This window comes from Saccopteryx bilineata, chromosome 3 (assembly GCF_036850765.1).
Source record: "Saccopteryx bilineata isolate mSacBil1 chromosome 3, mSacBil1_pri_phased_curated, whole genome shotgun sequence".
Lineage (NCBI taxonomy): Eukaryota > Metazoa > Chordata > Mammalia > Chiroptera > Emballonuridae > Saccopteryx > Saccopteryx bilineata.
Genome location: NC_089492.1, coordinates 152,003,228 through 152,025,678, shown reverse-complemented (window position 1 = coordinate 152,025,678; position 22,451 = coordinate 152,003,228). Strand labels below are relative to the sequence as shown.

Here is a 22,451-nt window from a genome sequence, read left to right as displayed (position 1 = left end):
TTAGGCTCCTGGTCCCAAAGTTCCAGATCTCCGAAATGGAGCGTACCTAAGGGGAATCACAGGCTAAGTCCTGGCCCATGATCTCTCATTCCCTGCTCTCCTCCCACCAATGGCACAGACACCACAAGGTCACAAGAAAGTATGGCTGTGTGACGTTGGGGCCAAGCAAAGCTGTCAGCTCAGCTGTTCCACTACAAGGAGGATCTTGAAGGATGAATATCCATTTCTAGAAACCTACATTTCTGGGGGCTCTTCACACCCCAATGCTTCCTCTTGCTCAATCACCTCAGTTTTTCATGGGTGGTTTAGAGCAGTGGACCCCAACCCCCGGGTTACGGACCGGTACCAGTCCGTGGGCCATTTGGTACCGGTCCACAGAGAAAGAATAAATAACTTACATTATTTCCATTTTATTTATATTTAAGTCTGAACGATGTTTTATTTTTTAAAAATGACCAGATTCCCTCTGTTACATCCATCTAAGACTCACTCTTGATGCTTGTCTCAGTCACGTGATACATTTATCCATCCCACCCTAAAGGCCAGTCCGTGAAAATATTTTCTGACATTAAACTGGTCCGTGGCCCAAAAAAGGTTGGGGACCACAGGGTTGGTTTCATTTCTATCATTTCAGACATGGTGTCTGCCACCACTGTGGACTCTGGTGATGCTCTGATTGTTGATGGCACTTCAGCCACCCTGCATCAGAACCTGCTGGTCCAACCCTGAGCAGGGATGAAGAAGCCAATCTTGACCCTCAAACCTGGTTAGCGAGCAGGCATGGAAGAACTATAATGCTCTAAGCAAGGGTATGCTCAGACCATTAACAAGACTATAAAGTTGCTGTTGTCTTTTAAAATCATAATAATCATAGAAGCAAAACAGAATAAAAAGGCTTAAAGTCTGCAGCAGCTTCAGAAGTCCCAAACCCTGAAGATAGCCTGACAGGCCCTGAACCCCTTGGTCGCCAACCACCCCCAGAACTCCCACACTTCTCTCATGAGCCCCCCCAGCAGGAGCCATCACCCCCTCCTGACACATAAGTCACCCTGCATGAAGTTCCGGGGTGCCCTACGTTTCCGGGACACTCCACCCTCCCAGCTTCTCCTCATCTCTAGTGCCTATGAAACCACACTCAGGACCCTGTGCATATGCAAACAGAACTATTCTTTAGGTTGACTAAATTTAGAAAGAAAAACTCCAAAATACCAAGCACTAGGGTGTAGTACCCTCTTCCCAGGTGAACAGAAGCAGTCCCCGGAGTCTAATGGATGAGAGGGCTAGTGTGCCGAGGACACAAACATCATTGCACAACGAGGACACATCAAGGGCTGGGCACTACTGATAGGTTTGGTTTCACCCTAAGAACTTACTGGGTTCACAGCTGTGCCACAGGCTCTGGAATTACCTCCCTCTCCTTAGATTGAACCCCAATCTGACCTTCCAGAAATGGACTATCTTTTTGTACTTTTGACAATGACACAGTAGCTCTGATCCCTCATTCATTCAAACACTGACAAACACTGACTATACAACTATTTTGTGCCAAGCACTGTGGGATGCTCTGAAGATACAAAGAAAACTGAGCTACTGTCCCTGCTCTGAAAGACACTTAAGACTTATGAATGACACTCCAGATTTGTAATGTACACTGGGCATGTCCCTAGAGAACAATCTTAACATTTGTAAATGCCACTGTGGGACACAATGTCCCCCATCAAATGCAGTAAAGCAGAATTTAACATGAGTGATTCCTCCAGACCCTTAAGGAGTTACTGTCAGGAGCTAGAAGGAGGGTAAGGGCCAGCAGTACAGGGGCAGGACAGCAGCTACTGAGTGCCCGCACACCAGCCCTGAGGCACTCCCAGGGCCGCCCACTTTACTTCCAGGCTGTTTCCTTTATGCCGCCCAGCACTCACCCCCTTCCTTTCAGTAATGGGGCCTTGTGCTCCATCAGGGAAACTGTACTGCCCACCTTCAAGACACTAGGCTTAGGGGTGAGGGGCACAGTGGTCAGGAGACTCAGGCAGGCAGAGTGCTCCAAGTTCCCCAGCATCAGGACGAGCACCTGACCCAGGTCCACTCAGTGAGTGAACTCCTTCTCCTGGGACAGTCCAGACTTCCACCATCCACCTTGTCTCATAGTGAACATCATTCCCTAAGGGCGGAACTCTATGCCTGTGTGCTACCCGATCCCAACTTAGGACCCTACTTCTGTGTTCCATGGGTGCTCCAGCCACTCTTCAGGTGCCTCCTGGAACCCAGACATTCCCCAAGTGCCTACTTACTATGTCCTGGCAAGAGTTACCAGACCGGCAGCCAAACAGGGTGCTGACAGCCACCTCCTAGTCAGCAATGCTTTCAGACTTCACTTTCTCTACACTTCTATCTCCGCCATGCTCCACTGGCCAGGCCTCCCCGTTAGGAGTGACAGGTAACAGGTGGAACTTGGAAACAGTGCCCTGGCCAAAACCTTGCTTTCTGCACTCGTGATGCATACAGAGAATGTCCCAACAGTCTCTGCTTCCTCTGGGAAGCACATGTAGCATCTGACTCACTGGGGCAGACACCCGCCATGGCACCTTGGAAATGAAAAGGCAAGTCCCAAACAACACCTGAACCAGCAAGTCCATGGAGGGAAAGGGGTTCTCTGAAATACAGTGGTCACCTCCCTTATGTAAAATATCTCACCAAAATTAAAAAAAAAAAAAAGATGTTTTTAATAAGAAAGAACTGTAGAGCAGAACAATCTAGAAGGTAATCAGCAGCTCTGGCAGTAACAATTCATACTGAGAAACAAGAAAGACACTGTGCCCACTCATGGCCTGCAGTAGCCCCTCCTGGGCAGAGAAGGTGAGAAAGAGCCAGTTGATAATCCCTGCCCTTTTAAAATGTGAAGTAAAAAAGTTTCAAGGCTAGAAAAAATTGTTACTGCAGATTAACAAATGTTCATGACCAGCTTTGGAAACACTATCAGAAGTTTTATTTCAGAAGTGTGAGTCAGGGAATGTTTCTCTGTACAGATCTGTGCATGCACATCTACACCTGTAACTCCCAGGAAGTCCCACCAGCCAGGAAGCACAGAATGGCTCCTCAGGGAACTCAGCTTCCTGGGGCCACTGCCTTATTAGGGTGTGTGTGTGCATGCACACAGGCAAGTGGCAGTTGTCAGTGCACACATAGATGGCATGTGAGAGCACATGGGTGGTGAGCTCATGAGAAACGTGAGTGGTGTGTGTGGGCATGGGGAAAACAGCTGTTAGGCTTGCTCATGGGTTTACCAGCTGCAAACACTTTGCCTGGTTGGTACATGGGCCCATGACAGCACCATGTGTGTGTGGTCTATGTAAGGCTGCCGGGGCTTTTCCTGGACGGCGATTCTCCCAGATCGCTACTGTGAAGTGCGGTTTTCTCTGCTCCTTTGCCTTTCACTGCAAAAAGCAGATTTTCCTTTGTTTATTGGCTCTTTCCCTTTGTTGTTTATTCGCTAGCTTGTCTTTGCAAGCCTCAAATAAATAGGTATGGCCCGATGCTTTCCGGCTCCACAGTTCTTCTGCCATCTGCCCGAATTCAGTGAGAACCTGCCTGGCCTTAACAACCAGCATTACATCTGGCATAGTGGGTAGGATTCAGAGCAAATCAGCATGAAGTCCCTGACACCCTTGAAGGGTGGGGTAGAAGAATGGTCATTGTTCTTCAGTGTATGGTTTCCCATGGCTGTCCTTTTGGGGACCGTGGGCTGGGTGATTTTTACAGCCCTGCGGGAGAAAATGAGAGCTCTGTGTGAGAGGCTGCCCGAGGTCGAGAGTTCCAGGGTGAGCTGCAGACTGAGCGGCAACAATGACATGAGCTGGAATGGTCAGTGGAGAAAGAGCTGCAGATCTGAGAACTGCAGGTCGGCTGCAGGCTGAGAATCAATGATGGTGTGAACTGGAGCAAGTGCTGGAGAGGGAGGCCAACCGGGTTCAAGAGCTGCAGTGTGAGATGCAGGCTGAGCACCAATGGCACCTGGTCTCTGGAGAAGGAATTGTGAGTTCGCAAGTTGCAGTTTGCCCTGGAAGCTGAACATTGGCAGCAACAGCTATTGGAGAAACAACTGTGGGTTCAGGCCGAGAGCCGGTAGCCACAGGAGCCAAAGCAGGTGCAGAAGACGTAGCTGCATTCCTGCCAGTGGAGTGGCTCTGAGTCGGCAGGAACAGGCATTTCCAACTCCTCTTCTTCTGATGGGGAGGCTCGGGCTGAAACTGCTATCCACAGACTCAGAGCCCAGCTAGTAGTCACCAAGAAAGTAAAGACCCAGCAGCCAAGCCCGCCAGGTGGTGGCGCAGTGCATAAAGCATCAGACTGGGATGAGGAGGACCCAGGTTCGAGATCCCAGCTTGAGCGAGGGCTCATCTGGTTTGAGTAAAGCTCACCAGCTTGGATCCAAGGTCGCTGGCTCGAGCAAGGGGTTACTCGGTCTGTTGAAGGCCCATGGTCAAGGCACATATGAGAAAGCAATCAATGAACAACTAAGGTGTTGCAATGAAAAACTGATGATTGATGCTTCTCATCTCTCTCCGTTCCTGTCTGTCTGTCCCTATCTATCCCTCTCTCTGTCTCTATAAAAAAAAAAAAGAAGACCCAGCAGCCAAGAGTCCCTCAGGGACAAGCACAACCCCCTCCCCAGGGAGTGAAGCACTCTGTGGTCCAGCCCTACATCCAGGCAGAGCTGATGGAGTTGGGGGTACAATTCAGGCAGAAACCCACCGAGCCCGTGGCAGCCTGTTGCTGCAGTTGTGGGACATAGGGGGTGGATGGCATCATGTTCTCTGGAGCAGAGATAAAAAAAAATTGGCCACCATTACCACACATTCCTCCTTAAGGTAGCATCTTCAGAACTGCCATGTTAGCCCAGGAGACCATACCCTATTAGAATGGGTAATGGCTGCCATTTGTATGGTCTGGCAGGATGCTGGGGACTTGCCGGGGGCAGTGAGTCAGTGGCAGTGCTATAGTGAACTGCCTTGCGTCTTTCAGGAACTAAGTATGAAGAATGCTGCTTTCAACCTGGGGTCCCATGGGCCAGATGAGAAAGTGTTTACAGCCGGGATGTGGGACCTCATCCTCTGCAGTGCCACATCAGCCCTTTTTGGGTCACTACTAGTGGCTATCCTAGGGCCCTATGTGTGACAGCCCATCAAGGTGGTTATGCAGATGGTAGCAGATTTGGGGGAGCTGGAGGCAGCACAGAATCACAAAGCTGTTAGGGCTGCTGCCTGTTCTGCCCCCATGACTAGCAAGAGAAATGGGCCTGTGAAAGTTAACCAAACACAGATGTGGGCAGATAGGGATAAATCAAATGACAAGCCTAATAAAGTTCTTTTGGAGCTTTGGCAGCAGCTTAAACCAGGGCAGAGATTCCAGCCGCTGAGATGAATGGCCCCAGCAGCTACCAATAAAATGGTTGGTGCACGGGCAGCACGGTTACAAGATTATATGATAGAGACCACTGATGGAGAGGAGGACCCCCAAGACCTGCCGTTCCAGTTTGAATAGGGGAAAGGCTGAGGGACCCATCTAACAGGGACAGGCGGGAACCAGAGGCCCCACATGGAACTGGTTATCCACTGGTCCCCTTCTAATGTATAATGAGTATTGGCCTTCGTGGATACAGGTACAGAATATTCCCTTCTTTATGGGCTGCAGAACGGTTTGTTGGGACCCCAGTGGCCATTGACAGTTATGGGGGCCAAACTGTTCAAGTGAAGCCAATATCTATTCCATTGGTGATAGGAAGACTGCTTCCTAAACCATATATGGTATATGTATCTCCTATTCCTGAATATATTTTGGGGGGTAGATGTCTTACAAAGACTGTGGTTGGAAACTACAGCCAGGGACTTCCTCCTGTAAGTCCGGGCTATGAAGGTAGTGTTGTGGGGACACACAGCACATTCCTCCTTGCAATAACCCATTCTCTAGCATGTAACTAGCACGAAGCAGTACTGCCTGCCAAGCTGCTATTAAGAAATCACTAGGATGATCTCAAAAAGGTGGGAATCATCTGGCCAGCACATAGCCCTTACAACTCCCCAGTGTGGCCTGTATGCAAACCAGATAGAATCTGGCAAATGACAGTAGATTACAGGGAACTTAATAAAGTTGTTGCCCTTTTAAATACTGCTATACCCTCAATAACTAACCTGATGGATTGGTTAAGCCATGAGTTGGAGATATCCCACTTTGTGGCAGATTTGGCTAATGCCTTTATCTCTATTGATATAGCTGCAAGAGAGTCAAGACCAATTTTTCTTCACCTGGGAAGGGCGGCAATGGACCTTTACAGTAATACTGCAGCGCTATCATAGCCCTACTCTGTGTCATGAACTGGTAGCTGCTGACCTGGCTAAGTGGAAACAACCAGAGGCAGTTTGTATGTATTATTATATCAATGACATTATAACTAGTGACTTTCTTCCAGAATTGGAGCAAGCAGTCCCTACTCTGTTATCCCACATGAAAGCGTGTGGCTGGGTGGTCATCAAGGGCAAATTACAATGACCTGGGTTATCTGTTAAGTTCCTGGGGGCTGTCTGGTCAGGTAAGACAAAGGTTAACCCTGATGCATTTATAGATAAGATTCAAGCATACCCCTTGCCCACCACAGTAAAGCAGTTACAGGAATTCCTAAGTCTGCTGAGGTATTGGTGAGCATTTATACCCCATTTGGCTCAATTACTGCGCCCCTTATATCATCTTATTTGGAAGGGAGTTTGCTGGGATTGGACTGAGCAGGCGCAAGGTGCATTTGCAGCAGCTAAGAGAGCTGTCAAGGTGGCACAGGCCTTGAATGTGTTTGCTCCTGCCAGGCCCTAAGAGCTTGATGTCCATGTAACCTCTGAGGGGTTTGAATGAGGCTTATGTCAACGAACAGAGCACTTATGGCACCCTATTGTGTTTTGGTCCCAATTTTGGAAAGGTGCTAAAGTCCATTATTCATTAGTAGAGAAAAAGCAGCTGTGTATGCTGCCCTCCTAGCCACTGAGAGTATTACAATCACAACTCCAGTTATGGTCAAGACAACATACCCCATTACAGGATTGGGCAACCAAAATTCGTAGTGGTACGGCCAAAACCTCCACCCTGGCCAAGTGGGGTGCATACTTGCAACAACACTGCGCCCTTAGCACGAGCCTGTTGAGAGCCAAATTGCAGGAAGTCTTGGGTCCCGTCACTTATACGACCTTAGAGTCAGGTGCAGCTGGGGTTCAGGAGGCAGAACCTGAAATCAGTCCCTACCAGGAAGGGCCAACACCCATCCCTGAGGAAGTGTTTACTGCTGGGATGCGGGACCTCATCCTCTGCAGTCTGGTATACTGATGGTTCTAGATGGGGCCAAGTGGATGGCCATAGCCTTCCATCTGGCCACTGAGACTATTTGGATGGACAAAGTTACAGGCCAAAGCAGCCAATGGGCGGAATTAAGAGCCATATGGCTAGCTGCCCATAATGAACCTTGATCTCTGGTGATTTGCACCGATAGCTGGGCTGTCTATTGTGAACTGACCCTTTGGATTGCTACTTGGCACGTTAACCAGTGGATGGTAATGCATTACCCACTATGGGGTCCGGTCATGTGGCAGGACTTATGGGAAACAGGACACCAGAAGCAGGTGACAGTATATCATGTCACAGGGCATGCCCCTCTAGCCCATCCTGGGAATGATAAGGCAGACACCTTAGCGAGGGTACAATGGTTGGAGACTGTGGCTGCAGGTGACATGGCACAGTGGCTCCACCGGCATCTGCTCCATGCAGGACAGAAAACTATGTGGGCTACGGTTAAGGCATAGAACTTACCTGTGTCCTGTACAAGGATACTTGCAGCTCGTGATCAACATGCAGTGTGTTCTAAGGAGCACCCTCAGAGACAACTGGTGTCACCTGGATAGATCCAGAGGGGTCATGTTCCACTGACACGGTAGCAAATAGACATCACTGGACCCTTACCAAAGCCAGACGGGTACCAGTATGCAGTTACCTGGGTAGATACTGCCACCAGTCTGCTTGCTGCTTACCCAGCCCATAACCCCAGACCAAAGGGCAGTCATACAGGCTCTGAACTGCCTGAATGCTGCGTATGGGTAGCCGCTGGTCCTTGAAAGTGACAATGGTACCCATTTCACGGGTTCAATGGTGAGGCAATGGGCTCAAGACCTAGAGGTGGACTGGAAGTATCATGTCCCCTACCACCTACAGGCTGCTGTTATCACTGAGCAGTATAATGGACTCTTAAAGCAGGGACTGTGACAGGAGGGAGTAATGGCTCCCTTACTGGATGGACACACCGCTTGTGGATAGTACTCTAGATTTTGAATGAGAGACCTTGACAGGTCGGCTCAGCTCTGGTGGAGGCGCTCCTGCACTGGACAGCTGCTCCCATCCAGTTGCAGATACGCACCAAGGATGCTTTACTCAAGCCAGGCATTGCATGGCAGGGCAACATGCATTTGCCTGCCCCAACAGCCCTCCTTAAAGGCCAACGGCTTCAATGAACATGGCCCTCGACTGTACATACCCCCCACCTATGATGGGTGGCCTTGGTGGCACCATGGGGTAGGGGACTAGAGGGGGACCTCCAGTTAACTCCCTGAGCAACCAGCACCTGGCCACCTAAGATAGAAATGAATTATCCCTCTAGTGCTCAAGGAAACAGCATTATGAAGGGCACCGTGGGGCAGCTGTGGTAGGGTTTACCAGCTGGAAGCCCTTTGCCTGATTAGTGCGTGAGCATGTAGCATCATCACATGTGTATGGCCTATATAAGGCTATGGGATGGGTGCTTGTGCTCAGAGAGATGGGAGATTGCAGATGCACGATTGTCTGCCAGCCACTGTGAGGGACCATTTTGCTGTTTGTTTGCCTGAGAGGCAGTTTCCTCTGCCTGTGTGCTTATCCGACATTGTGAGATTTTATTAAACAGAATGGTCCAAGGCCTTCCGGCTCCACAGTTTTTCTACCATCTGCCCGAATCCAATGTGAGCCTGTCTGGCCTCAGCCACCAGCATTACATCTGGCGTAGTGGGCAGGGTTCGTAGCAGATGGGTATGGAACCGCTGATACCCTTGAGGGGTGGAATAGAGTGGCTGCTCCCAGTGGCTCTCCTGGTGGGAATCATGGGCTGGGGTTTTTTTTACAATCCTGCGAGAAGAAACCAATAGCTCTGTGCAAGAAGCTGAACGAGGTCGAGTGCCACTGATCACTGTCTCATTTCTCCTATAGCTTATGTTTTGTAATTCTGTGGTCTGTACTGTTTCTGTTTGTATAATGTACCTCACTTCTCACACAGCGACAATCACAGAAGAAACCTATCACATAGATTGTGAGGTAAGCGACCCTAAAGAGGTGGAATGTAGGGGAAATGTCTGTTAGGCTTGCTCACGGGTTTACTGGCTGCAAGCACTTTGCCTGATTGGTGCATGGTGTGTGGTAGTGCCATGTATGTGTGGTCTATGTAAGGCTGTGGGTGCTTCCCCTGGGTGGCAATTCTCCCAGATTGCTCTCCCACCACTGTGAAGTGTTTTCCCTGTTCCCTTGCCTTTCACTACAAAAAGATTTTCCCCTTTTTATTGGCTTTTTCCCTTTTGTTGTTTATTTGCTCACCTGTCTTTGCAAGCCTCCAATAAACAAGTATGGCCCGACACTTTCCAGCTCTGCAGTTCCTCTACTGTCTGCCCAGATCCAATGTGAACCTGCCTGATCTCAGCCACCAGCATTACAGTGGGCATGTGCACCAGGTTGAGTGGAGGAAGGTGATAGAAGCAGCTGGTATAGCCAGCTTTACCTATATGTGCAGCAGCCAAATGCTTATGCTCAGTGTCTGGCAAACACAAGGAGGGCCCCCAACTTCTCCCATCCATGCTTTTTCTAGGGTCTGACATCCAACCATCACAGAGGCTTTATTTTGAGTTAGGAATTGCTAGCACATATGGAAGGGAGAAGTCTATAGTTAGCCCACACCTATAGTTTCCCTGCAGAAAATTTCCCAACATTCTGCCAACATTTTCCTAATGAGCACAAAAACTCATCGAGGAAAGACACAGCCAACCACCTCTAATATCCATTCTTCCCTTCCTCCTCAGTGACAGGCCCAGGACCCTAGCTTTTAGTCGGCACAGGGCTATCTGCCTCCCTTGCAGCTAGGTGTGGCCAGGGGTTCAGTTCCTGCCAACAAGATACAAGGACAACGTCAGATAAGGAGTTCTCAGGAAGAGTGCCTTCCTCCAGCCTGGTGTCTGGAACGCCTACAAGCAGGCTATACTTCTGGCCACCATCCTGGACAGGAGGCCCTGGGCCTCATCCAGGGGATGATGGGGCATAAACTCTGCCTGCCCATCTCCAGACCTCAGTAAATAAAAGAGAAATAAACATCTATCTTGACCAACCCTCTTTTCCTTCAGTTTTTTCTGTTATACACAGTCAAGTGTTGATTCTAACAATTTACCATTCCCTTCTTCTACTGAATGCTAGAGAATGTCACCATCCTGGAATGCTGGGGGTAAGGAAAGATACTATTTAAGATTCCAATTCATTAACATGCCTATTTTTTCCAGAAAGAGGCCCTTAAATAAAGCACTCTCAAATTTACCCAGGGTGAATACATTCTCACAAGACCTTATAAACATAATATGATTCATTTTGTTGTAGAGTTACTTTATAGAACAATTTCTCCCTAATATAATCAACATTTATGATCCTAAAAAGCTAACCAATCCTATTTCTAGCCCTGCCTAAGTAGCAAACTCAAAATGTTTTAATGTACTAAATTCCCATTTACTGCCCCAAACATATAATAGTTTGGCTTGCATATTTAATACAGACAAATCTAGGTTATGAGGTAAAAATAGTCTTTTACTCATTACAGTTAGTTCATTAAGTTAGATTCACAGTCTAAGCCACGAGCTGCTGGTTGCCATGACAAGCACTGGTATGAGACCTAACAGTTGACAAAACAGCCAGCTTGTGGCTGTGCAGCACTGCTCAGATCCTGTGCTATCCAGGGAACGACATGTGGTTCCTGCCCTGCAGCTGGGTCATCCCTCACCTGACCCTGGCTGAGCTGAGCCTGTCCCATGACAGCTTAGAACACGTTTTGCTTCTAAGGGGCTACAGCTGTGATGGCCGCTTGAACGAGGCCAGAGCCGCACTCGAGACAGGTGGCCAAGACTGAGAGCATCGGGGCTGCGCACACAGGGGGACACAGCCCAATAGTCCAGTCCCCTGTGCAAAGGGCCAGTGTCTCCCCAGGTTAGAAACTGATGGGAATTCACTTTAAAACCTGTATGCCTCTTCACAACCAAGCTGGTATGCAAGTGACACTGCAGTCAGTCACTAGAACAGCCTCTCAGAGCCCATCACCCCCGCAAAGGCCTTACTGCTTCACATTCTCTCTGCCAGCTTCTCTTCTCTCTTCTATCAACAAGTTAATACCTGGCTTGGGAAAAATATTTGACTAATTAAAGAATGATTAAATGATTAAGTTGACTCCAAATGCAAAAATCTTCCTCCCTCCAGTAGAATTGCTCAAACCACCTACCATGAAATTGGTAGGCACCCATAATGAAAATCACAAAACATGTGTGTCGGGCTGCTGTGGGTAGCAGGCTACATGGAAGACTGGGCTCTGTCAAGTAAGACAGGGCCTGTTCTCAAGAGCTCTGCAGGGCTTTAAGGAGAAAAGCACACAAATGAATAATGTGAAAGCTTTCAGCAATATGTTGGGATTCTTTAAGGGACAGCATGCAATAAAGTTGTATCCATCTGAGCTCTTTAGTTTTTTAAACAGTTTATGCTTTTAATGGTAAGTTTAAATCCAGGTAGTCTTTATGTAAAAGGTCAGGAATAGCTAAATAGGAAACGTAATAGGTTAAAAATAGAGTTAGAGAAAGGTCAAAGACAGGCAAGTGAGAAAGGATGTCAAGCTGCCAGGAAGAGGGTGCAGATAAGAACAAGACTATGTGTAAGTGATCAGGAAAACGACAACTATGCATAAGTTATTGGGAAAGTTCCAAGACGTTGAGTGGTCCCCATCAACCCGTGGGAAATGAGGTGGTCGCAACACAGAACCTGTGGCTGTACTGGAGGCCTGTCTGCAAAGGGCCTCAGAAGAGGGAGTGTGGGGCCAGACACCGGCTGCTCTGCCTGGGCCAGGAAGAGTCTGGCCTCACACTACAGAGGCAGCATCAATCTCCATGGACATACCCAGGGTGTCCCAGGATCCCTGACACCAAGTTTCCCTACTGTAGAAAGCTGCTGCTGAATCACTGCAGGGAGTGAAAGTGAAAGACCAAGGAGGCAGCAGCGCGGGTCCCAAGGCCACATGAAAGCAGCACTTCCCTAAATGACTCTGTGCATGTGAGCATCACCCCAAGGCCAGCCAGTCCTCAGCACTATCACAGCTCCACTTCAGTGCTGAATTGGAAGCCAAGTGAGGAAGAAATGAAGGGACTTGCCTTCACTACATGAACGAGGAAGGAGATGGTGAGATTCAGGCATCACTTCAAGTCACCACAAGCTGGGAGCAAAATCCAAGTGTGTCTTTTTCTGCCACCTGAGACGGGCACTGTCCACCAGCAAGGTGTTTCCCTAAGGCCAATTCACCCACCTCTCACCTCTCTCTCCTCTTTCAAGCCATAGGAGGAACAATGTTTGGAAGATTCTAGGGTAGCTTGACATTTCTTGGCTCATAGTCTCATCTTAATTCCAGTTTATTGTATATCTGACTATCACCTAATTATGTAATGTGATCACTTGGTTTAACATTTGTGTATGCAGAACATAATCAAAGCAATGAATAAGAAATGTGGAAATACTGAACATTCCACTGCACACAACCAAAAGTTTTCATGTGCTTAAAAAACAAGTGTCAGTAGAAGACTTAGCTGGGTCATTACCACCTAACTAAGAGTTTAGGAGCCAAACCTCCCACTTCCTCCTTTGCTTCTGCCCACATCCTAGTCCTCTGACCTTTGCTGGTGGTTCCCTGCTTCTCAGAGCCTCCTCCTTCTGCAACATTTCCCCTCAGAGTTGTCCTGGGCAGGAGTCAGAGATGGGATGTACTCCTCACCTTCTGAATACATTTTTTTTAAATAGGGGCACTCTAGGACAAACAGCTATCCAGACTGTAAAGTCAAGAGGAAAGACTTGGAGTCTCCTGCAAGACAGAAACTTCCTCCCTGCACTGGCTCAGTGACCTGCAGGCAAAGATCTCTCCTGCTTGTAATACTGAATGCATACAACCCCTGTGAGCTGGGCACTTCCCCACTTCACAGATGAGAAAGTTGACTCTGGTTCATGTCTAGATCTTTTTCTTCCCACAATCCAACTTTCCCCCTTAGGAAACAGACAAGATGCCCCAAAGACATGACTGCAATGCTTTGTGACACAAACCAGACTAACATCAGCATCGAAGAATGTATATCACACCTGTCCCAAAGGCAGCCAACATGACTTGGGATTACCCTGTCACAAAGGATTGCAAGGGGGAATGAGGAGCAGCTGTGGCTTCAATGGGGTCAGATGTCCTTTTTTCCCCTCTCTCCCCTCCCTGACTCCCTCTGTAGGTAGGGGGTGCTGATCCACCTAAATAGGAGAAGGATGAGGCAGGGATCAACAGTTAAATTTTAAGCCTGTGACAAATCAACACACTCCCTGCCACTGCCTCCCCATCTCTCAGAGTGGCCATGCTGAGGACCTCCAACATCACCAGGATGATCTGGCCCAGGTTACCAAACACTACAGAGGGTAAACCAGAGCAAGAACAAAAGTTTATACCTTTCTTACTGAGTTTTGTGGGCTCCAGCTCCACTTCCACTGGCCCACACTGCTAAAGGCCCCTCTCGTTTTAGATCAGTGGTTCTCCGCCTATGGGAGATGTAGGCCCTCCCCCCAGGAAAGGACCCCTGGATACACACGTTCAGAGTAGCCTCCTCCTCCTTTTGCTTTCCCTGTATCTGCCCCACACCCACCTTATTCCCCAGTTTGATACATTTTTACCAAAACACTCAGTAAGAAACATCTGTATTGTGACTTTACCCAATCATATACTATATATATGCAAATAACAATGTTTTATCAAAAATGCTTACACCCTTCTTACAAAAAATATACTTGGATATTTTCTACTTTATTTAAAAAAAAAAATTCAAGTACTGGTTATAACCTCAAATGGGTTCATTTCTGGACCCCTCTAGCTATCTTCTCCTCAGCATTGTCTTTTCTCAGTGATTAGCACCGAAGCGGTACAGTTCAGCGTGAGACTTCCTAACCATTTTTTCAGGACTAAGATGAACCTTGGAAAGTCAAGATAATCTAGAAATACCTCAGCTCACTAGTTCCAGGAAAATATCTAACAGTGGGCTATTCTGGTCTCACAAATTACACGGTTTGGTGGCTATTTCACACCACCCAGACATCGAGTTGGAGCTATACTTGCAGAAGGGGACAAAAATGCAGGTCACCTGGGTGGAGCCAGACAGAGAGAGCTACAAACTGCCATTAAAAATAGGCCCTTCTTCAGCTGCCTCTAGGCCCTTGGTCGGCAAACTGCAGCTCGCGAGCCACATGCGGCTCTTTGGCCCCTTGGTTTAGCAAAGGCCAGTTTAGGAGTACCCTAATTAAGTTAATAACAATGTACCTACCTATATAGTTTAAGTTTAAAAAATTTGGCTCTCAAAAGAAATTCCAATCATTGTACTGTTGATATTTGGCTCTGTTGACTAATGAGTTTGCCGACCACTGCTCTAGGCCAATTGCTTAAACATTTCCCAAGCCCCTACTAAAAGTATTACTCTCAATTTTGTTCTAATTGAGCAAGGAATAGCAGATGATGGAAACTACAGATCTGAACGCATTTCAGGAATGGCTTCAGAGAGTGGGTCATAAGGGCCTGACCAGACCCTCAATGGCAAGCCCAAAAGACTGCTCTCCTGTTGGGTCTGAGACAAACTGTCATCAGTGCTACTTCCTTTAGCACCCAGGCCTGCAGGGCAGGTCTGGGCCTTGCTCAGAGAAGCTGGAGAGCTGCAGGTATTGGAGCTGGGAAACTTAGCTGGGCCAAAACACTGGGGCACAGGGTGAGTGTGCGGCAGGTACAAGGACAGCAAAGCTGCCCACAGCTTTAAACACTTCCCATGATCCTCAGTTCATACTGTGGCTGACCACCCATATTCACTCTTCCTTCTTCCGACTCTGGGAACTGTCCTCTCTGGATTGAGGAAAAGCCAGTCCCACCTCTAGCTGAGGAGTGGCTATGGTCTTGATTGGACTAAGAAAGCAATTCTCAAACTTGACCTTGCATCAGAATCACCTAGAGGGCTTGTTAAAACATGATCATTGCTGGGCTCCATCCCAGAGTTCCTAATTTGGGGGTGAGGGGTGGAGGTGGGGGCGACACTGCATTTATATTAAATCTCAGATGATTCTGAAGCTGCAGGCCTGGGGACCAGACATGGAGAGGGACCACACGTGGAGGAACACCACTCTCACAGCCTCAGGTTCTTGGTCCAGGGAGACCACATAACCCTCACTGCTCCACAGCCAAAGGGAGGACCAGTAGACACTGTGGCTGAGGACCGGCTGGCGTATTTCCTTCCCTGTTGCTGACAGGAACAGGAGCAGGGAGGCACACAGTTCCACTGACCGTAAGGACCATCTCATAATCACAAGGAAGCAGGAATGACTTGAAAAAGAAGATAGAAGAACCAAGGTCCTTGATGAAACTGATGACACAGTAAGGCTCCAGGGCTGTGAGAGAATAAATGTCCTCATTGTTTACTTGGCAACCATAAGCATCCCCCTAACATGCCCCATAATCCAAGGGACCTTTGAAATGGGCATCCTTGTTTCCTCATAGGTGTTCCCCAGAAACACCTACCTACTTAACTATATTTCCTTCACACGTCCAGAATTGGTACACCTAGGTCATTCTTGAAAATTTGAACAACTTAGAGAATACACCATGTGAAATGCAATCAACACAAGAAAGGAGTTCTACACCCTAGTGAATTAATCTTATCAGACAGCCTATAACAGCAGCTGATACCACTAAAAGTATTACTCTCAATTTTGTTCTAATTGAGCAAGGAATAGCTATAGTGAAGGTGTGGGGGTAGGGGGCAGGAAGAGAGTCAGGAGGTTTCAGAGGCCTCAGAATCCTATTTAGTGAGGGCACCAGGTGGATATGCAGGAACTCCAGCTTAGAATGACCAGGTGTCTGTGGGACAGAGCTCAGTAAAGATCCTAGGAATGGAGGGGGTGAACGCATTCCTCCTGCAGTGGTCCCTCACATCCTCCTGGACACCAGAGGACACCCTTCTGTCTTCCTGACCCTATTCCAGAAAATGAATATCTCATCTTTATCACCACAGATCACCCCCTCCCCCACTAGATCCTTTCTTCTTCTGAGGCCTTCACCAGGTGAACCTCATTGAACGGACTCCCCACTGAAAGGCCTGCAGGGTCTCACCTGACCCAGGTTAGGGACCATGACAAACACCAGGAGCAGCTGGGCTGGCAGCATGGGACACAACACAAACAGGTATGTACAGAGACCAGATAGAGCACCCCAGTGCTCTGGTTTCCCACTCCTCAGCCAGATTATGGCAAAAGGAATTGTTAAAAGATTAAACTCACAGAGAAAAGGCTGATAGGCTGATCAGCTCCACACTTCTGCACCCACTCTACATGAAAGCTCATCGTAACAGCTACCACTCAGTGCTCAGTAGGAACCATCACTCCAAGCACTTGACATGTATTCACTCATTTTACTCCCTAACAAGCCTCTGGAGTTGCTACCACCATCAGCCTGATTTTGCAGATGAGGAAACTAAGGTGCAGAAAGATTAAACTACTCACCCCAAGTCACACAGCTAGCTGAAGGCTCATACAAGCTCAGCTCTCAAGACCACAATAGTTTCTGGATTAAAATAGTTTTGAAAGATGTGTATGCTCAGCAAACAGGGCTGAGTTTAAAAAAAAAAAAGGAGAGAGGGTGGGATTCCTTACTAATAAATCAAAATACTGAAAATAGAAATTGTTGATATTGGTGACCCTAGTGATTAATTTTCATCCCTACATTGATATGTGGTGAGGTATGGCATTTATTTTAAAGTCCCATGAAGGCAGATGCAATGCCAGTGGTCAAGGCTAGGCAGGTTTACACTGAACTCGGAAAAACGGTAGAGGAACTGCGGAGACAGAAAGTGTGGGGCCATTCCCGTTTATTGGAGGCTCCCAGAGATGGGCGAGTGAATAAGCAACAGAAAACCACTTTTCACAGTGGAGGGCAAGGGACCAGGAACACCGCCCCTCACGGTGGTGGCTGAGGGAATCAGGGAACTGACCCTCACAGTGGGTGGTGGGAGAACCATCTGGGAGAATCACCCGCAAGCCAAAGCACCCATAGCTTTTCACAGAGACACACACATGGCTTTCTTCCACGTGCTCACACACCAATCGTGAAAAGTGCTCGCAGCCAGGAACCAGCAAGCAAGCTTAACACAGCTGTTTTCCCCACAGCAGCTATGTGGTTCAATGTAAATGGCACTAAATCCAGACAGACCAAGTTCTGAAAGTCAGTTCAAACCCTTACAACCGCCCTCAGGGGAATGCCTTGGCTTCCTCCTCCATGCCCCAACTCCCTTCCCACAGGATCTCCTCAAAGGAGACACAGGAAGACTGGGATGCAGTTGGTGCTCAGAAAATGGCAGGTTCCTTCCCCTTTGGGATGAACGAAAACTCATCACACTTAAAGGAGACTTCTAAGGCCACTGACAATAAAGTCCTAAGTAACAGTAACTTCCCTCATCTAGAAAAATAAAGAAACCAGCCTAATTAGAAAAAATGGGCAAAGCTATTCATAGTTAATTCACAGAAGATAAAAATATCGATTAGCAAGAAGAGATTTTCAATATTTTGGTAAGTTGGGAAATGTAACTAAAACAATGTCTTCTTTATCCATTAGATTTTTAAAAATTAACAAGATTTACACTCTTCAGTGTTGGCTGAGTTAAAGGGGAAAAGGCAATTTCACACACCAACAGAAGAAATACAAACTGATAAAGCCTCTCGGAAGTAGGGAGAGGGGAGCCATTTGGCAAAACTATCAACTTAAAATTACTCTTTGACCCAGAAATTTTACCTCTAGGGATCTAGAAAACTGAGATATCTGTGAGTGCTAATAGTGATATGGTTCACAGATTCTCCATTACTTTTAGAGCAGAAAATTGAAAACAACCTAAATGTCAATCAAGAATAGTTAAGTAAGCTATGATAAACCCATACTCTGGAATGGAATACAGACAGAAAAAAGGCAAACTTTTCATGTCAATACATCTAGATCTCCTGACATAGTATTAAATTTTAAAAAATAAATCCAAGAAAACTTTGAATAATGCATCAATGTTTATGTTTACAACAAGAGCATTGGCCCACTAAAAAGGCCTAGAAGTAGTGACACCCCAGTAGCAATGAAACCACCTCACACCCAGATCTTGGTTTTTAAATACCATTCTCCATTCAAAGGAACCAGACTCTGGGAGGCATGGCTGATTCGAGGGTTGGAAAGCACAGGTGGAGTCTTGAAGATTTTTTGCCAGAAAGTAAAACAGTCCTCAAAGAATAATCAGGACACATAAAAAGGACATTTGGGTCAGGGTGATAGAATTCCTGCAGGCCAAGCCTGGGACAGTTTAAGCAACAAAATGAATAGTGAAAGTAACAGACTATATAATCTATTGTGAAAGATGGAATTCATGACTGCAGAGATATAAATCAAAGAAAAATGGAGAGCCTTGGCTGGGTAGCCCAATTGGTTAGAGCATCTTCCCAATACACCAAAATTGTAGGTTTAATCTCTTGTCAGGACACATACAAGAATCAGCCAATGAAAGCATAAATAAGTGGAAAAACAAATCAATGTTTGTTTCTTTTTTCTTTTTCTTTTTTTTTTTTTGTATTTTTCTGAAGCTGGAAACGGGGAGAGACAGTCAGACAGACTCCTGCATGCGCCCGACCGGGATTCACCCGGCACGCCCACCAGGGGCGACGCTCTGCCCACCAGGGGGCGATGCTCTGCCCCTCCAGGCGTCGCTCTGCTGCGACCAGAGCCACTCTAGCACCTGGGGCAGAGGCTAAGGAGCCATCCCCAGCGCCCGGGCCATCTTTGCTCCAATAGAGCCTTGGCTGCGGGAGGGGTAGAGAGAGACAGAGAGGAAGGAGGAGGGGGGTGGAGAAGCAAATGGGCGCTTCTCCTATGTGCCCTGGCCGGGAATCGAACCCGGGTCCCCCGCAAGCCAGGCCAACGCTCTACCGCTAAGCCAACCGGCCAGGGCCAATGTTTGTTTCTTTATATCTCTCCCTGCCCTTCTTCTCTCTCTCAAAAAATCAATTTAAAAAATATTTTAAAAAAATAAGGGACAAAGAAAAATTCTTCCTTTCAGCACAATTTCAACTAATAAGTGTAGAAGGAAATATGGAATTGAAAAATCATCATCTGTCAACTATCATCATAACTGATTCAGGTAAGAATCATCAAAGGTTTCTAAAAGCTAGTAGGGAAAGTAACATACACCAGCATATGGGGCATGCTAAGACAGCTGCTCAAAAAACATTTTTTTAAAGAGTTAGATGTGCATATTATGAAATTATAGGTCAATTCCTGAGGGTTAGGTTCATGATGTCCTTTTCCTAAAAAGCACAGAGACAAAACAAAGTGGGTCTGCCCTAGAATTAATACCGGCCTCCCCGGAATACTCCTCCCGGAGCTTCTGCTCCGGGACACTAGAAAAAGCTGTTTTGAATGATTTCTCAAGACCAGCTCATCACTCAAGTTCCACAAAAGATGCAATGACATAATTACACCTTCTTTATTGCAGATTTGTGCTAATTTTCCCTTGGTGACAAGCATCCTGCCACCATGAATAGCTGATGATGCTAAAGGACTTTCCTGGAACATGTACATATGTAATCTATAAAGAAGGTTTTTGTAAGAAACCAGAATAACAGTCTTGATCCGAAGACTCCCCCTCTACTCTGTCTTGTTAGATTCTTAAGATGTTAAGCCATGGAGTACAGATCAGGGGTCAGTCACACACCTTTTCATACCATTCCTCTGAGGCATTTACAGATTTGCTGGCTGGAGAGAAAGCTCTAGGTAGGCAGCGGGCTAAGGAAATTTCAGGGTCAAGAGTTCTGGCATCCTAGATCCTGCCTCTCTGGTGCTTTATAGTTTACACCACATTCTCATCTACATTATATTATTTCATCCTTTCTTTAAAGTAATTTTTAAAATCCTAATATTCAGTTTCTCAGTCTTAAGACAAACATCCAATTTTCAAGACAATGGGATAAACTGGGTCTACCCTCAACTTAAAGAGTCTAGATGGGAGACAGGGCTTGTACCTGAGCAGATAAACACTCTGACAGGGCATAAGCCAAATAAAAAATAGGTAAAAAATTCTGTCACTGAGCTTAGTAGAAATCCCACCTTCTCTCCTCTTTGAATCTGTCCAGCATCCACTCATTTAAGGCCTGTCTTCTTGGCAAACCATCCTGGTAATCCTGGCTTGTTGCTACAGAGGTGTGTTTACAGCAGGGACAGAGGCCTTATGAGGCTCCATTTACATGTAACACCACTGCAGGGACAGGACATGGTCTTCTGACACCAACCCTACAACAGAACAACCATACTGTCCTCCCCATGTGGGCACCACTATACATCTTTCTTCAATGAAAGCACTAAATTGAATCTTCTAGAAGTAAACATTTCTGCAAAGAATTCTCCAAAAGATGGCCCTACCCTAGATCCAAAGACAAAATTCCTCTTAAAGAAAGCCTGTTTTCAACTAAAAATAATTAGGCTTAATTTTATCCCAATCTACAGCTATCCTATGTGAATTTACCAATTCCAAGAGCATGTAGATTACAGAACACTCAGCAAAGGAGGTTCTGTTCTCACCTTTCAGAGATGAGAAAATTCGGAACAAGAGTTAGCAAGTGACAAATCCAGGATTCACACCCAGTGGGCCAGTCTGTCCCCACCTCACTGGCTTGCCCACAGTCCACACTCCACTGTGAAATGGAGATGAATCAGGCCAACATTCACTCCAACATTCAAATTGCCATCCCACCCCCTCACCAAGGGGCAGGTGACAAATCACTCTTCTTAAACAGCCTCTCAACACAGAACACATACAGAAGCAAAGCAAAAAACAAGAAGATGGGTTTTACCACTGTCTATACTTATTTCCTACTCAGAAGAATATTTTCCTGATCTGTCATTCAGGCAGCAGGAACACACCATTATGTAATGTCAGAGGGCAGACCACACGGGGAACGGAAAGCTGAGACCAAAAAGACATAAATTTACCTTTGACATTTTGAGTGTTTTAGTCTTCCATGGCCTACACACTCATGACTGGCTTTTTATGTGACGATCATAGCTCCCTGCAAATGTTTCAGGCCTCAATTCATTGACTACCAAAGACAGAAAGAAGCAAAATATAAAGAGCAAAGATACCAGAAATGCTGTCAGGAGTTAGGGACCGGCAGCGAAGGGCAGAGTTCCGAAGGTGGACGCTGAATTTCCCATTTTTATTTTTACCCGATATGTTTACACCCGAAAGACCGCAAGGCCTTCAACGTCTGGAGTCACCAGATCCGCCCTAGAGACGTATCAGGCTGACGCCGACCAGCCCGCGGCCCGTGTCCGCCGTGCCGCTGCCCTCGCCGGAGACACAGGGTCTGCCTCCGCCTGGGTGCGCTGGGCCGGACAGGTCTCAGAAGACGCGACCGCGATTGCACCGCTAGGCTGCACAATTCTACGACAACCGCGGCGCCACCCGCATCTGGCGCACGGGTGTCGCGGTGCACGCTGCGCTCCGCCGGGGATATCTGGGTCCCGGCCCCGCAGCGTCGCAGCGCCCCGGGCCCGACCGGCCCACCTACCTGGCGCGCCCCGCTGCTTTCCGTCGTCCGTCCGCCGTGTTGCGCGACCAGGCCGCACAGCTGCAGCGCCGTCGCTGAGTTACCGAGTCGTGGGATCCGGCTCGGCTCCAGACGCCGGTCCTCGCGCTCCGACCGCCAACCTGCCACCCGCGCCGCAGCCCGAAGTCCGCACGGCAGCCGCTGCTCTGGAGGCAGAAGCCACGCAGCCCCGCCTCGGCACGCCCTCGCCGCGCATGCGCCCTGCGGGGCCCGCCCTCGAGACCGACTTCTGAAGGCTACTCCTGGGTTCCCGCGAGACCCCACTCTGGGCGCGGGGCTGCATCTCCTTCAGGGATTCTTGGACCTCTGCACCTAAGCGGACCGCGGTATGTCGCCCTAATGTAGTAACGCTTCTGAGGCCCTGGCAATCCCTAAAGTAGGCGGTTCCACAAGAGAGCCCGAACCTGGACATGCTCCGCTGCAGT

General features: G+C 47.7%; 1 protein-coding gene across 9 annotated transcripts in view; it reads right to left on the bottom strand.

The window, feature by feature from the left end:
- The window catches only part of INPP4A (inositol polyphosphate-4-phosphatase type I A), a 128,971-nt gene extending 106,720 nt beyond the window's left edge, over nt 1-22,251 (bottom strand). For 2 of the 9 annotated variants that reach the window (XM_066267798.1, XM_066267793.1), the window contains exon 1: nt 21,988-22,233. The gene's annotated coding sequence lies outside the window, so the exon portion shown is untranslated. Of the gene's footprint in view, nt 1-21,559; nt 21,581-21,987 lie in introns of those variants that run through there. The other 7 variants (XM_066267796.1, XM_066267790.1, XM_066267797.1 and 4 more) reach the window with 7 other exon arrangements.
- Nucleotides 22,252-22,451: the final 200 nt, after the last annotated feature.